Raw genomic sequence first — 10,998 nt, forward strand, 5'->3', positions numbered from 1 at the left:
AGTGCTATGGAAAGAGAACAGTAAGTAGGCAAATCACTCCTTTGAATTAAGTGGCATTGATTAACACCTCCTCCCCCAATGAATATTTCTGTTCTTCCTTCTGCATCTTCCAATATCTCAAGACTGAAAGACAAATATGGATTGGCTTCTATTGTGAAATAGGGCACATTCCATTATTTAATTGGTCCAAATGTCTTGCAGCATGACATGCTTCCTAAGGAAGCATAAGTAGTCCACTTGTTGAGCACATCTGGCCCCTCGCAGCACACACTTTGTGGTAACAACATGGCTGCTCAGTTTGGTATTAAGGAGGCAAGGCACAAGCCTTTCTTCTATCTGTGTCATTACTGGCTTCTTCGCTTGAGAGAATGTAACAAATCCTTTTGACTCTTTCCTGTTATTTATGCCAATTGGATCATTACGTTCATTGGGCCTAAATACTTTTTTTTTTTTAGCTAGAAAAGTGGAAGTTTCAGCACAGGAACCCAAGAGTTGTGAAGCTGAAATAATGCAGTTTCCAGTCTTCTGTATTCAACTACCCCCATTTGTGTGTAGCATGTGCCACAAGCAGAGGATTAATCAAAACACAGCTTGTCATAAGTATTCCTATTCTAAAAAAGGAATATATGTTTTTAAACAAAGCTGGCCTTCCAGAATGGAATAAAACCGCCACAATGCAATGTGCACAATTCCCAACTTAAGAGAGCATATCCAGGTAAACACAATTGCTGATATCGACGACGACTAGGAGGTCCAGCAGAATCAACAAGGTCCTGCTCCTTCTGTTTTCTGGATCTATCAGGATGGCCAAGACAGTTGCTGCATCAAATGTAGGCCTAAAGTCCAACTGAAATGGATTTTGATAATTGGTCTCATCCAAGACGTAATGAAGTTGGCACAGCCACCACTCACTCAAAGCACTTTACTCAGAAAGTGGCAAATAGTGGTTCTAACAGCAACCACACATATGCTTTCTTCAAACAACTTTGATGACCTTGGAACAGTTTTGTCTTGAGATGTAGAAAGAGTGCTGTCTGGTAGAGCTCTGAGGGTTCCTTAACACCTTCCAGTGGCAGACCTTGGCTGCTCCAATTTCAGTGGTGTCCTGTGCAACACCAAAATCCAGTGCTCCCTGCCTCTCGCCTTCCATTGGACTTAATAGCTGTGGTGCCTGCTGCAGCACTCCAGAAGCTCTGCGCCCAGTGCAACTGAACCAGTTGTGCTCTCCTAGATCTGTATCTCCAGCATCTGCTGTCTCACAATAAAGATGATCCAGGGTCAGTCAGAAAAACTGCTGGGAACACAATGATGGCCAGGAGCATTCTAATATTTCCAACCACTCCTGCAGAAGAAAGTAGGTGCTGGATCTGTAAACCTCAACAGGAACTGATCTGACCATGGTGAGATTCATATCCTCAGCTATGATCCTAGTACCTATCTCCTACCCTGGAAATGCCTTCAAAGGCTGGTGCCACATATCCAAAGTACTAGAGCTTTCCTCAGTTGACAGATAGAAGTTAGTTTCTCTGCTCCTGGATAGCTCCTCTTCTTCCATCAGCAACTGGGGAACAGGAGCTGTGTAGAAAATTTCTCTCATTGCTCCTCTGCTGGTCCAGCTGCCTTTTCCATCTTCTTGGGAAACACTCAGTATTTGGAACTACCTTGGCCTTTGGTAAAAATCAAGTAAAAAAGTCCTTTTATCAGGAAAGCCACAGAAAAAATATATCCAATTGATATCTGATAACATAAATCCAAAATTATATCCGTTGCTTTAAAAATGTTCAACCCACAACCAGTTTTATTCTTGCCTTCATTCATAACTCCATGAGCTGCTCCTCTTCAAAACAGGATCCAGAGCATGTGGTCCCACAGCCCTGTCAACTAGTTTTTCTATCGGTGCCCTCACAATTAAAGCCAAATACTGTGAGGCAATTACCTTAGAATAGCATGCTAATTTTTATTGTGGGAATCTTTTGTCAGTTGACTTGAGAGCCTCCCAGGAATAAAAAGCAGGATATAAGCCTTCAAAATAAATAAATCCCATTTATTCTTGCACATAAAAAGTTGCCACAAATAATAGGTTAAAACATATTCATTCTTTGTAAATTCTCCAATTGGTCTTCTAGCTTGATTGATCGCTGCAGAAAACACTCATAGGGCTGGGTAATAGTACAACGGGAGCCATCATGAGATGCTGAGCACTTCATTTAAATAGGGGCCTTTAACAGTCTTTAAAATACAAATACAATAATGGGATGGTGAGATATGTGTATTTTTAACAAAACAAAAAAGTGCTTATGTTCAATAGGCTTTGAAATGCAGAACAGGCAAATTCTGTGGAATCTTTTATGTTTTGCACTTTGAATAAGAGCTGGGTAGCAAAAGTTGGGGCAAGTGCCTACAGTAATGGCCTGTGTGTGTGTAGAAGCAAGCTTTATCAAATTTGTATGGACTGATTTTTTGCAATGTGTTTCTAGGTTCCTAAATTGCAGAGATCGCGGCTGCTACCCTGTGCCATTACTTGGGGGGCAGCGGGTGACACTTCAGAGCAGCCACCCTGCTGTTAGTTGAGGCAGCAAGCCTGTGTTTCCAGGGTAGAACACTTCATACTTCCTGTGTAGCTGAACGCTCCGCTACACATAAACAAGATCCTTCTGAATACTGGAAGAAGAAATCAAGAAAACGGCATGTCAAGAATTGAGTTCCTGTCAAACCTTCCCGTTAACACCTATTCCACCTCCCCCCAGTTTAGGTGTATTAAAAGCAGAGACATCACCTTGCCAACAAAGGTCCGTATAGCTAAAGCTATGGTTTTCCCAGTACAGTGGTACCTGGGGTTAAGTACTTAATTCGTTCCGGAGGTCCGTTCTTAATCTGAAACTGTTCTTAACCTGAAGCACCACTTTAGCTAATGGGGCCTCCTGCTGCTGCCACACCGCTGGAGCACGATTTCTGTTCTCATCCTGAAGCAAAGTTCTTAACCTGAAGCACTATTTCTGGGTTAGCAGAGTCTGTAACCTGAAGCGTATGTAACCTGAGGTACCACTGTAGTGATGTATGGAAGCGAGAGCTGGACCATAAAGAAGGCTGATCGCCAAAGAATGGATGCTTTTGAATTCTGGTGCTGGAGAAGACTCTTGAGAGTCCCATGGACTGCAAGAAGATCCAACCTTTCCATTCTGAAGGAAATCAGCCCGGAGTGCTCACTGGAAGGACAGATCCTGATGCTGAGGCTCCAATACTTTGGCCACCTCATGAGAAGAGAAGACTCCCTGGAAAAGACCCTGATATTGGGAAAGATGGAGGGCACAAGGAGAAGGGGACGGCAGAGGACGAGATGGTGGGACAGTGTTCTCGAAGCTACCAGCATGAGTTTGACCAAGCTGTGGGAGGCAGTGGAAGACAGGAGTGCCTGGCATGCTCTGGTCCATGGGGTCACGAAGAGTCGGACACGACTAAATAACAACATTCTCATGGACACGCGAGCCCACACCCGCGATCCTTCTATAGCGAGGACCGAGGGTCTTTTGTCTTTCCTCCTCATGGCATTTATTACCACGACCTTTACGGTACTGAAGCACCGAGTGATCTCGCTCGGGAAAGCAAACGCAGCTCGAGCGCGAACAAGATGGCGAGGAGCTATTAGTCTGGAGCCGGAGCCTCGCACAGGTTCCCTCCCACTCCTGCTTTCCCCTGACTGGAATTTTCCACTCCAGCTGCCTTCGCTCGCAGCCCGCCTCCCTCCCGTCTTGTCCACACCCAGTTCCAGAATAATTCCCGGCTTCGCACATGTTATTCCCTCAGAACTCCTCCCCAGGCCAATATATTAATACGGGGCGGGGCTAATTCGCTTTATCCGCGAGAGGCAAACCACGGGAGGGGGCGGGGCGGGAGAAGACGGTTTGTGTGTGTGTGTTGTGTTTTGTGTTGAGTTGTGTTGTGTGATGTGTGTGTGTGTTTTGTCGTTGTTTTCCTCCTCCCTCCCTTTTCCCGCGCTCTAACCGGGAGCTCAGGGAGCTCGTGTGGTTGAAAGACGGAGACGCAGCGCTTTTTGCTCCCCTTATAAGGAGAGGACAGGGACGGGGACTGCGATTGGCTGATTCAAATGAGCAGGAGGCTTAGCAACAGGCTTCGTATTGGCTGCCGGGCGGGGAAGGGAAGGAGGGGGAGGGAGAACCCACAGCGCCCCGCGCGATGGAAGAAATGGAGGGAATGGGAATGAGGCCATGGGGGAGGGAGCTGGGTTTGGGGCGACAGTTTCCGTGGCAACAAACGGGAGGATTTCGCTTCACGAAAGCCGTGGGGTGGAATGTCCCCTGGAGGGGTGGAATGAGGGGCGTGGGTCTTCCCATCGTGGCTTGAAGGAGGGGAGGTGCAATTTAGCTTGTTGGTTACCTCAGAATATTATTTCAGAAGCAAAACTAGCCTGGTAACACATTTGAAAGACGACGACGAGGAGGAGAAAAAAACCAGGGCAGCACACCTGAGTGACTTCTATTTGGTGTATCTATAGGACCATAATTCCCTCTTATTAAAAGCACCAGAATAGTTTCAGCTTTCAATAATATACAGTTTGCACAATCTGTTACTAGTATTGTACTGGCCTTAGGTGAGCATTAACCACTCCCATCATGAAAGGTTGCCATGTAAGAGAAGCCCTCAGGCAGATAGGAAAGATTCCTGGGATGTTGTGCGTGTTTGGCAGCTAACAAATCATTTATTTATATGTGTTAATGGATGCATAATATACCTGTGTTATTAATTATGTTTGTGTGTGTTGCTATTTCATATATAACAACAACAACAAAATAGTGTCTGTAGCAACACAAAAACACAGATCAGAGAAACACCTAGCGAAAGATCCCATCAAAACTCAAGGGAATTCTGGAATCTTTCTGGAAAAGTAAAACTAGTGTCTGAACACAAACAGGGAAGTGGGGTGGGGTGTCTGAAACCAACTTTTGAAAGGTGGGAGCTATTATGGGTTATATTATAATTCACATAGTGAGGGGATCCAGATAAGAGCTTCTAAGGAATGGGTTTATGTGAGAAAAAGCAGTCCTCATATCCAGTTAGGGCTTTAAGAAGTTTAACGCCAGCACTTTGAACTGGGCTCAGAAACCAGCTGAGAGCCAATGAAGTATTAAAATTGGTATAATATGACCCCTGCAACCTGCCCCATTCAACCATCTAGCAGCTGCATTTCGAACCAGGTGTAGTTTCCAAGTTCATTTTGAAGGCAGCTCACATAAAGTGCTTAGATTAGCACTGTCCCAATATATCAGGTCAAGCAGTGTGGGCAGAACAGACTGGTATGAAATAACAGAAAAACATGGTATTCCAGGAAATGTTTTCATATCAATAAGGAAATGCAGGCAGACCGTGTAATATACATGTTCATCACTGTTCATGAGTACCATTAAAGCACAAAGCTGCCATAGGTTTTAATGTTTTGATAGGCACTTTATTAAATAGAAATAGATTAGTTAGTACAAGACAGAAAGGGGCAGACATCCACTGGAAGGAGATTTTGCAAATTGGCAATCCCCTTACATTCCACCTTTTCTTTTCTTGACTGATTCCATTAAATCTCTTATTTTGACTCTGGCTGCAAATGGTGCTGCCAATTAAGGGCCCTCAAGATGTGCCTTTTTATGGTGCATTCATGATGATTTATGCTCATGATGGGACAGCCATACCCAATCCCACTTTCAATACTATTTGTGCATGAAATAGTTTCAAGGTGGACACACATGGCTTTATTTCCAATAGATGTGTGTCCAAAACTTCCTGCTGAAATCCTGTAACTTTTTATAGCACACATGTTCCGGTGTGTGGGTGTATCTATAGGGCAAGTGTGCCGCTCCAGAAAGCAATAATAGAACAATAGGGAAGCATCACACTAATAAAATGGAACAATGTGTGGACGATCCAGTATAAATCCACCACTAATGCACTGTTACTGTGCCTGTTAAATGTTGCAGAATGCACCTGTAAAAAAACCACCAGTCAAGAGGGACCCTAAATGATTTAAAAGGGAAAAAATGGACAGGGCTATGGAATGAATTTGCTATTGTTGCAAGTCAGGAAAAAGATCTCTGAATTTTGAAAAATGGTCACCATGGGTTACAGCAGCAATTCCAGTTTTGCAAAGATATTTAATTCGACATCAGTCAAATGATAAAAAGAAATCTCCCCTGGGACTTACCCTGGCTTTTAATACACAGTGCTCAAGTGTGGCCACCTTTTCAAACAAGCTATCAGTAAAATGCATTGAGGTTTAAAAGGCCAATAAAGGCTCAGCTGAATGTCTTTCTATACCAAATTAAAGGTAAAGGGACCCCTGACCATTAGGTCCAGTCGTGACTGACTCTGGGGTTCTATACTAAATTGGTGGGCCCCAAAAGAGAAAATCAAGATACAGAAGAACACCTCAGAGCCTGAGGCTGGACTATTCCCTCCCCCACCACAGGGCCTTTCTATCACCATTAGGAAAGTGCATCATACATTCTTTTCCCTGTGGTTTAATTTCAAATCATGCAGACAAACATGGGTCACCTGGCTTCATATATTTGTGGGGCAGGTACAGGTGGGTTTGGGACGAAAGGTGCCTGCAAGGTTGCTTGTTATCCCTGTGCACAGTACTATCCACATGCCAACAATCAGCAGATGGTCTCTGCTTGGAAAGTGTTGCACAAGGCCCTTTGCCGTTCCCACCTTTACCTGCCCCACACCTGACGTCATATAGAAAGTCAAGTGTAGGACTCGTGGGCATGATTTGGCCGAAATGGCCTCATGGATCAAGTGGGGAGGCCGAATTAGGCCCATGGAGTGGAAGATCTCTCCCTTGTGTTAGGGGTGCTCAGGTGGGGAGCAAACAGAAGCAGGGGTGCCATGTCTGAACTCAATCACTGAACATCATCACACTTGTGTCATTGAATGATGCACTTAATGAGGTTCCACACCAGTAGTGACTGTATAAGGGGTTATGTTAACATATTGGATTTGCTATGGTAAGGAGAAATCTGGATTAAATGTTAGATGTAAATTTTAATATTATTGTGTGGATGCTGCAAAAAACAAATGTATGAGCAGCACTGATTCCACAATACACTGAAAGTGCCCTTAAATTATTTTACTGTCATTTGTGGATTGGGTTGCTGCTCCTCCATTATAAAGTTCTATTTTATTAATTGTATTTTAATATCATAATTTATTATGTACTGTTTCACATTGTTGTGAGCTGCCTTGGGGGCCTTTCTGAAAGATTTTTTTTAAAAAAAAATAAGTAAGATGGAAGTTATGGCTGCTGATAGAAATCCATTCCAGTACAAATGGATTTTGAATGGATATTCCTACCTGACTGGGAGTAAAGTCATTGTTCTGATGGATGGCCTTATGTTAAATTGGAAGCTCTTACATTAGCACACAAGGTCCCCAAAATTACACGCACATTTAGAAAGGGTAAGGTGCAGCATGCTGCAGTTTTAGACATGTGGGAGTAAGCCCCATTCAACTCAGTGGGACTATCTTATTAGTAGATACAAAATTGCATGTTGGACTATCAAAATGTGAAGTAGCAAGTCTTCCTCGTCACTTTTGCATGAAATAGAGATAGGGTTTATGGGCCAAATTCATTTCTGATAGAATGGCATGCAGGCCTCTCCAGAAGTAAGTTTAATTAAGTTCAAAGGGACTTGCTCCCAGGTGAGTGTGTGTTGGATTGAAGCCTGAGTAGACCAGTATAGGACTATGCTATAACAGATTTATTATGTCATGAGATTTCATGGACTAGAGAAGTCCATTTAATCAGAAGCATTAAGTGTTATTTTAGACATGGCCAAAGGAGTAGGGAATAAACAATGAAGACAACTGGCAATGAAGTGGGAAAAATGCAGTCTGTAAATTCTGTGCAAACTTTAAGATCTGCAATACACACTGCACTTTTTGTTGGTTCTTTTAATCCCTTTATGGGCAATTCATTTGTAATAGTGCAATTCTATATCTACTCAGAAGTAAGTCTCCTTCATTTCAGTGGGGCCTATTCCTGCCAACTATTCCAACAGTAAGCAAAATATTGAGATTTGGTGATTCTGCTCTTTTATTATTTGGAAGCTTTGAGTCTCAGGCCTCCCTGTTTGCTCAGAAGTGTCCTATTGAGTTTCCTTTTTCAAATCACTTCAGCCTTACCTTCACTTTTTGTACTTCCCATTACTTTTATTCATTTCACACATTACTGAATGATAATTTAGAAGATCCAATCAGTGTACAACAACAATGCAAAAGAGATAAACTAGATCCAGAAGTCATTATCCAAAGTTAAACATTTGTATGTCCCATTGATGTCAGTGGGAGATATCTGAACCCTGAACTTAACTATTTACTCAGCAGCAAGTTCTACTGAATTCAGTTTGGAGCCTATTGCCAAGAAATTGTGACTAGAATTGCAGCTTTAAGCACATGCTTAATTTCCCCACTGAAATCAGTGGTACTTGAAAGCATTTGGCTGAATCATGCCCTGAAACTATAACAGAATCCCAAATTAATTAGGCAAAGCTGCTCTTTGTACTTATAAAAATTGTAGGTGGCTCGCACAGTGTTAAAAGAGACATTATCCCTTTATTCTCTTCTGACGTGGCACCTGGTAAATAGTACAGATAACAAAAATGTACAGAGAAGCATTTTCCTTTATATCTATAAATGAAGTAGTTTTCAGGCCAAACATGACATAACAAATCAGTCTCAGGGGCCTCCAGTTTCTGTTGGGAACACAGTGCAAAGGAAGGGTCAATTTGACCCTTTCCTCTCCTCCCGCATTACCTAACCTGCTCTTAGCCTTGGAAGGGAAAACTCCATCAGAGCTAATGGAGCCTTCCCTTCTGGAGTTAACAGCAGGCACAGGGATTATTTTTGTCAGGAAGAAAGGGTTAAACCATTCCCTCATCAGGCTAAATATTCCCTACACCTCCTTTTTAAAAAAAACCTATTGATGGGATGATTCCTAATGACACACTTGGCATCACATCTATTTTTCCTCTTACAAAGATAATTAATAGGTGGAGCTGGTAAGGGCTCATCTCATACCCAGCATAATTCTTGGGCATTTCCACATGCTGCTGGATTACAACTCTCATCATCCGTGATCATGTTGGGTGGTGTTGATGGGAATTGGAGTTGTGTTTTAATGCTGTAATCTATCCTAGGACCTTAGGGTAAAGGCCAGGTAGGCAGGCAATCAATCAATCAATCAATCAATCAATCAATGCAATGCCCATTATTATTATTCCACCCTGAGCAGCTTCCAACAAAATAAAACATCAAACACAGTAAAACATCAAACATTAAAAACTTCCTAATACAGGGCTGCCTTCAGATGTCTTCTAAAAGTCAGAGAGTTACTTATCTCCTTGACATCTGACAGGATGACGTTCACAGGGTGGGTGTGACTACCAATATGGCCCTCTGCCTGGTTCCCTGTAACCTCACTTCTTGTAGGGAAGGAACCGCCAGAAGACCCTTGGAGCTGGACCTCAGTGTCCAGGCAGAACGATGGGGATGTAGACGCTCCTTCCGGTACTTTATTACTACTACTACTACTTCTTAAACTTACATATTGCCCCTCATATAGGGCCGAAGCTATTTAGGGCTTTAAAGTTCAGCACCAACACTTTGAATTATGCTCAGAAATGTACTGGGAGCCAATGTAGATCTTTTAGGACCAGTGTTATATGGTCCTGTTGGCCGCTCCCAGTCACCAATCTGGCAGCCACATTCTGGATTAGCTGTACTTTCTGCGCCACCTTCAAAGGTAGCCCCACTGTAGAGTGGATTGCACTATTCCAAGCAGGAGCTAATCAGAGCATGTTTCACTCTGGCGAGGCAGTGTGCAGGCAGGTAGGGGACCACAGGTCTCACCTCTGACCTGGAGGAAGGTGTATGGTCGGAGGCTTGCAGGATTCCAAAAAGCAAAACACAGCGCCATCATGGGGTCTCTAGCCTGCAGCTCCCAGAAACCAGAGATGGGGAATCTGACAGAAAGAGGGTGGATTTGTACGCGAGTGAGCAAGAGAATGTTTTTTATCCATTAAGATTACACTTAATAGGTTTCCCTCCATCTTATTACATGTTTAAATGTCAAGTAAACTGAGGCCAAAATACCATTTCCCCCCATGTTCCTCCAGTGTACCAATGTCCTTAATAATGCTCTGTAGTTATTTGCTGAGCTTTCTGTCTAAGACGCATATGTATGCATCTCATATTCAGATTAGGATAAAATTATCACCACAATATTCACTACCTTTCAAATATGCAAATCAGCGCTGTGTGTTCAATTTTAATGTATGAGTAGAAACTAAACTGGTTAGTTCAGCTGGGTCAGACCTTTAGCACGCTGAAGCGGAATGAAATTACAGCAACTTTAGTCACAGCTGAATCCAAAACAAAACTGAGTCAAACACATCTAATGCATTAATTTCCTGACATTTTGTCTCGACTAAACACGTGCACACACACACACACACACACACACTTCAAAGAAAGAGACACACAGAGAAAAAATTATCCAAATATTTTTGCTAGTTTTAATGTTTTTTGCACCTTCCCTTTTTTCCTGCTTTGTACTATGATAAAAAGTTCACAAGAGTATTTTGTATTTTCGTTTGTAATGTCCATCCTTTCTTCTCTCTTCCTCAGCCTCCTTCCCCTTTACACCTGTGTCCATGGGGCAACCAGGTGGAAGTCAGAAGTGCAGCAATATCACCTGTTTCTTTTCTACCACGTCCTCTAGACGTCAAAGGCAGCGACTCTGTTCCTCGACATTTGCAAAACTGAATTTGGGTACCTCGGACTGCTGCCTCTGTGGGCCGGTCCTCAGGATACTATTTACCTATGCAGATTTCAAATGTGATGCATGGAGGCGAACAAATCGCGTGGGTGGATCAAATCTGGGCTCATGTCACTGTCAACACATGCATTAAGGCTGTCAGTTTTGACAGCTGA

At 43.0% G+C, this 10,998-nt stretch overlaps 1 long non-coding RNA gene across 1 annotated transcript; it reads right to left on the minus strand.

Annotated features, from left to right (window-relative positions):
• Positions 1-2,023: 2,023 nt before the first annotated feature.
• On the minus strand, positions 2,024-3,166 carry LOC128405273 (uncharacterized). The gene is made up of 2 exons (XR_008328254.1): positions 2,777-3,166; positions 2,024-2,661 (listed from the first exon to the last, which is right to left on the minus strand). It is a non-coding gene; the product is annotated as an uncharacterized LOC128405273 (long non-coding RNA).
• Positions 3,167-10,998: the final 7,832 nt, after the last annotated feature.

This window comes from Podarcis raffonei, chromosome 17, assembly GCF_027172205.1.
Source record: "Podarcis raffonei isolate rPodRaf1 chromosome 17, rPodRaf1.pri, whole genome shotgun sequence".
In the NCBI taxonomy this organism is placed as follows: Eukaryota; Metazoa; Chordata; class Lepidosauria; order Squamata; family Lacertidae; genus Podarcis; species Podarcis raffonei.